The 6,087-nt window shown below is 39.2% G+C and overlaps 1 protein-coding gene across 3 annotated transcripts in view; it reads right to left on the reverse strand.

Annotated features, from left to right (window-relative positions):
* Positions 1 to 5,493, reverse strand: part of LOC142184476 (diacylglycerol kinase eta-like) — a 117,138-nt gene extending 111,645 nt beyond the window's left edge. For 2 of the 3 annotated variants that reach the window (XM_075259362.1, XM_075259361.1), the window contains exon 1: positions 5,163 to 5,493. The gene's annotated coding sequence lies outside the window, so the exon portion shown is untranslated. The remainder of the gene's footprint in view (positions 1 to 5,162) is intronic. The other variant, XM_075259363.1, reaches the window with a different exon arrangement.
* Between the last annotated feature and the right edge of the window lie 594 nt (positions 5,494 to 6,087).

Here is a 6,087-nt window from a genome sequence, read left to right on the forward strand (position 1 = left end):
TAGATAGATAGATAGATAGGAGATAGATAGATAATAATGATGATGATTTATAATTAAAAACTTAATGAAATTATCTAAATCCATTTCATAGTATAACTTTATATCAGAGATGAAGAATGTTGAATTTGTCCAATGTCCAGGCAGATCAGTAACTGATAAATGATCACTCATAATGGTTTAGATATAATCTGTCTATATCTACAGTATATAGACACATAATCTATACACAATATTTCAATGATGACAACATTCTGGACTATTCTTACTATTAAATGTTCATCTGCCTGAAGATACAATTGTATCAATATATTTACAAATATGTCTCTATGTATAATGTACATTGTGAGCAATTGTATCTGTATCATAGGCAGAACAAACAAAGAAAATTAAACAAATAGTAGAGAATAGCAGATAGGAGGTGATGAGGGTTCTATACAAGAATATAACATATTATTTCCAGATAAAAAAAATCAAACTACATACGTAATGTTAAATGCCGTGGTGTAGCTAGCGGGAGATCATGGAGGGGTGGCTGCCCCGGGCCCACTGACTCTGTGGGCCCCACCTCAGGCAGACAGTAATATATGCCATTCTTTTAACTAAGTCATTGTCTACAGGACAGCAACCTAGTTAAAATACATCCTGCAGCTCTCGTAACTTGTAAACCGCAAGCCAAGGGGAAATTATGATGGTAAGGGGGGTCATTTACAGTATATAAGGGGACATTATGGCTATTGAGGGGTATCATTTATATAAAGGGTAATTGGTGGCACTTGGGCATTATTAAAGGGGCTTTCCAGCTACAACTCCACTGATTTTTTTATTTTTTATTTTTTGTCCAGGGGCCCCTACCTCATCCCTACAGTGAATTCTTGATAGTGATGGTTACGGGGGCTAAGGAGTTTAATCCACCTTAGTTTGGTTAGGGGAATCTGTGGGTCTCCTTGGTTTATGGGCCAGATGGAAGCTGCAATCTCAATACTGATGCCAGTGCTTATGGGCCCCCTAAGGCTCCTGGACCCCGATGCGACTGCACCCTCTGCACCCCCTCAAGTTACGTCCCTGGGAAGCAACATTATTTGAGTTATTTTTTTCCAAAGGGTGTGCAACAAAATATTAAGTTGAGAGTACCAGTAATTGTAATTTTGTGTGAAATTTTCAAATTTTTGGCTATTTTTCTGTTTTTTTGGTTGTTGTTCTTGTTCCAATAAACACAAAGGAAACAAACATCTACATAACAAAACATGTGTAATTGCAATAATTTTCTGAGATAAATACTTTATTTTCTGGAAAAATTTCAGAAGTGGCAACACTTACGGCCATATCTGTATATACGCTCACTTAGGCCCGGTTTTCACATCTGCATTTGGGTTTCTGATCAGGGAGTCCACTTGGGGACCCCCCGAATGGAAACCTATACGCATTAAAAAGCGGTTACCTTCAGACTATAGACTATATAGACTATAATGGGGTCCGTGTGGTTTCCGTTCGGTTTCCGCGCGAACCATGTGGAGAGAAAAGTGCTGCTTACAGGACTTTTCTTTCCACATGTTTTGTGCGGAAACTGAGCAGAAACCACATGGACCCCATTATAGTCTAACACCATAGAAAAAACCCCAAAAGAAAACATTCCCTAAAATAGTATAAATAAAAAGTACATCATAACCCAATACATTGTCTTCACCCTATACAGAGATACAAAGTTACAAGTTTTCAACTTTTTTAAGACATCAAAACCTAATAAAAACAATGTAAATTTGGTATTTCCATAATTGTACCAACCTACAGAATACAGGTAGCATGTCATTTTGGCTGCATAGTGGATATCGTAAAAAAAACCCAAAGCTTATATGAAAGTCCCAGTACATCATATCCAATATTAAATGGCACCAATGCAAAGTACAACTTATTGCATATATAGAGTAAGGTGGCGCTACTAAAATATGCAATAGCCAAAGATAGGGGCGATATAATACGCAGTATATGGGTGGTGCTCACAGTGAAAAAAGTCCAGTTAATATCAAAAAAAGTTGAAAAACTAGGCACTCACCCTTTAAACTTTGCATTAAAAAGTCCAAACTTTATTGCAGATAACCAGGTAAAAACATACACGGGAGGAGGCACGCTACATGAGGAAGAGCTCTTCCTCATGTAGCGTGCCTCCTCCTGTGTATGTTTTTACCTGGATATCTGCAATAAAGTTTGGGCTTTCTAACGCAAAGTTTAAAGAGTGAGTGCCTAGTTTTTCTAATTTTTTGACAAAGTACAACTTATCCTGCAAAAATTAAGCCCTTGTATGGCTCTGTGAATGGAAAAATAAAAAAGTTATGGAAGGCAGGGAGTGAAAAATGAATGAAATGAATGAAAATGTGCTTAATAACCTCTTTCATTCAGTGGGCACACAGGGGGCATTATGTATAAGGGGCACTATTTAAGGGGACACACAAAAGCTTTTCTAATTTAATTGGACACACAGGGACTTTATTAATTTAAAGATGCACACTGGGATATTATTCATTTTCAGAGAATTTCTATATTATATGTTATAAGTTGGGATAGCCACAGGATGGCTACTTTGTGTAGGTGAAGAAAACATTGGTTGGGCGCGTGTAAAATTGAGGAGAAAAGATTTGTATGTTGCAAACTTTACAGGCACTGCGGAAAGAAGTGGTCATGGCAGCCGAATGAAAGAGACAGGAAATGTGAACAATTACAGTCACCTGTAAGTCACTCAATGTTTCCTGTGCTGTGCTGTCCTGTGTATCTATCACTATATGGTCACCGCATAGTGATAATATGGGCATACCTGGGTTGGACATGTTTCTCCTCCCAAAGCTGATCCTTTAGCCGTCAATTATCTACCGAAATGTAGATGGGAGCTTTATAATGTGGGAAAGACCAGTCGTGAATTAAGAGTGAGAACACGTGAACGGCACCATAAAAAGATTATCTTAAACTAGAAGCTAATGTGAAAAGAATGAAAAGTCCAATCCAACCATCCCCAATAGCAAAGCATAGCCCGAGCAAAGGGATCTGTCTAGTTGGGCAATCTGACATCTGAGAGACGCTCTTCTTCTCAAAGTGGGAAATAAGTCCTGGGTTCAAATCCTGCGAGGGACAACATCTGCAAGGATGTATGTTGTATGTTCTCCCCGTGTTTACGTGGGTTTCCTGTGGGTACTCCAGTTTCCTTCCACACTCCAAAGACATACTGATAGGAAATGTAGATTGTGAGTCCTATACGGGACAGTGACTACAATGTCCGTAAAGTGCTGCGGAATATGATGGCCCTATATAAGTATGCATAATAGATAATAATAAATTCTATCCATCCTAAGGGTTTGAATGAATATTTTTTTATTTAATAATATATCCTAAAACAATTCTGCTGAATGAGACTTTCCATGTATTTCCCTTACACTGCATCCATGCTTCCACATTTCGTTGATAGATTATGTCTGAACATTTCACAAACCATCCACAAAATAGCACGGTGGCCTTGCTGTCCATTCATATATTTCCCACATTTTTTTCATGGACCTTCTAGACTTCATCCAAATCACTGAAAAAAACACAATCCTGCCTCCGATTTTTTTTTGTCTGAATGAAGACATTGACGTATGCTGTCCATGGATAATGCGGACAGAATACACAAGTGCAATGTGAATGTATTGGCTTAGCCTCATATATCTCGACACCCCCTTCATGTGACTTTATTTTGACCAGGTGTGGGTAAGTCCATGTATACATATGGGTACGTTTATTTTTGGCAACCCTATGCCTGCCATCATGTATATGTATGAGCATATATGTATGCGTATATTTGTATATGTGCATGTATGAGTATATGTATGTGTAATAATGAATTATTCCAATTTGATATAATGCCATAATATATTTTCATCCAAATAATATCAGCGACTGAATTAGCGTATGATATCACGATGTGAGAATTGATTATTAAAATAATTCCTCTCCATTGGAGTCATCACAGCTAGCCATTTCATCTTCTCCAATAAACAGGATTTTCGCTGCTCAGGATATGGATTGGAGGCTCCACTTGTCAATCACATTAGCCTATAAATGACACCCAGTAGTGGGCGGCCCTGCCCCTGGGAGAAGCTGATTCATATCAGTGAAACGTGTGTGTCCGGACATTTCTCATAGGTGTGGGGTCAGATTCATTGAGGGATAGCCTAGGTCCACAGAATCACTTACCAAATAACATGCCAGACCTGCCGGGATCTCCAGATGATCTAGCATGGCACCCACACAGCTCAGCCTGTCAACACAGCAGGGGGAACATAATATACAACCAGCCTAAAAAGCCAGGAGCGCAGCTAATAACCAAAGCCGACCCCAATTCTAATATTAGGATAATGCAGACACTGGCGGTGACTGACAACAAAGGAGGTGCTATGTTATTTCTCTCTTTTTATCAGCTGCCAATGTCTTATTTGGTTGCTAACACTACAGCTTTACATTCATGTACTTGTAGCCAGCTTAACCCTACAGCTGCTGTCTACGTAGAGAAAATCATCTCTCGTAATGTCTTATAATACAGAACATAGATGAGTGCATGCTAATATAATACACATATCTGCATGGATAGAAATATCAAGGCTCATAGACCGATTTATTCACCCCCGGCATCATAGTCATTGAATATCAGTACAAACATGGTAAATGCCTGTCTCTAAAAATAAAGCGGAGGCCATATCGCATTAGCTCTTATATTATATAGTAGACAGTAATAGGGGGCAGCCTGCTAATCTTATCTTACCTTTGGGAAATGAAGTAGTCCCCTACCTACGTTATACATATGGCCATCATAATTTATGTATATATTTTGTATCTATGGGCAATAAAAGTTATGTTTTAATGTATCCCCTTCATCGCCTCCCACTCGCTCTCCCTACTTTTCCCTTCCTATTTTTTTAGGTATCATTACCAAGACCGAAACCAAAGAAGAGAAAAATAAAATGAATAGAAGCCCCAAATGATAATTGCTACATGTTCCCCCGGCTTATAGAGATACAGCATTATATATTGCTCATGTTCTCCGCAGTCTCACATTCCAATGTAATAAATGCAATGTGCCATCCATTAGAAAATAGGGGGCATCATATAATAAGCAGGAGGACACATACACACCTACCTACCTATTTATGAAATAGACGCAGTCATCCCTAGGGAGGAAGCTTCTATATCCAAATCCTCAGCATACTAGCAAGGAATCCGGTATAAGTCAATGATGCTGCTGGTCACTGTAGGGTATCTAAGAAGCCCCCCATCCATGCAGCCATTTCTGTCTCACCCCAAGCACTGAGCAGCCTCCTCCTCCTTCCTCATCATACTGACTGAGGCAAGACTCTGCATTGCTCAACTAGAGAGATGTCACAGCGCTCCCCCTCCCCCGTAGTGTCACCGCAGCAGTGCTCTGTCACTCAATCCTAGCCATTCTGGCCACACGTTATATTATTCACGGTTTTGGAATGATGCTGCCGGCATTACTCCATTTGTATCTGCCTCCAATGACAAGGGGCTCGGGGAGGACTGGGAAGGGATCACGGATGCTTTGCTGCAGTCAGGTGTTTTGCAATGTGCTTGAATTCAACACATGTTAAAAATTGAAATGGACTTCCTCTTCCATTTACCTCCTGTATATCTGCTTGGTATATTTAGTTATGGAAGTATCCATCATTCTCATGAATGAATAGCAAATATTATTTATATACCTCTGCACCCTAGCGACTGCTACGTCTGCACCCAGGGGCGACTTGTACCCCTGCCACCACTATAGGTACATCGCTGGTCAGCACGGGGGCAGACACTGAGAACAAATGGCCCCTGTGCATAAAGTTTGTCTGGGCCTTCTCCCTTTAACAATAATAAAGCGACTCAAGATATATATATATATATATATATATATATATATATATATTTATATATCCTATCCTACTAATATTATAAATGTGAAAGTTTGTAAGTTTTTGTGTTTTTGTGTTTGTTTCTCAATCAAGCAAAAACGGCTTAACGGATTTGAATGAGATTTGGCACATAGATAGATTGTAACCTCGATTAACA

Source organism: Leptodactylus fuscus, chromosome 11 (assembly GCF_031893055.1).
Source record: "Leptodactylus fuscus isolate aLepFus1 chromosome 11, aLepFus1.hap2, whole genome shotgun sequence".
In the NCBI taxonomy this organism is placed as follows: Eukaryota; Metazoa; Chordata; class Amphibia; order Anura; family Leptodactylidae; genus Leptodactylus; species Leptodactylus fuscus.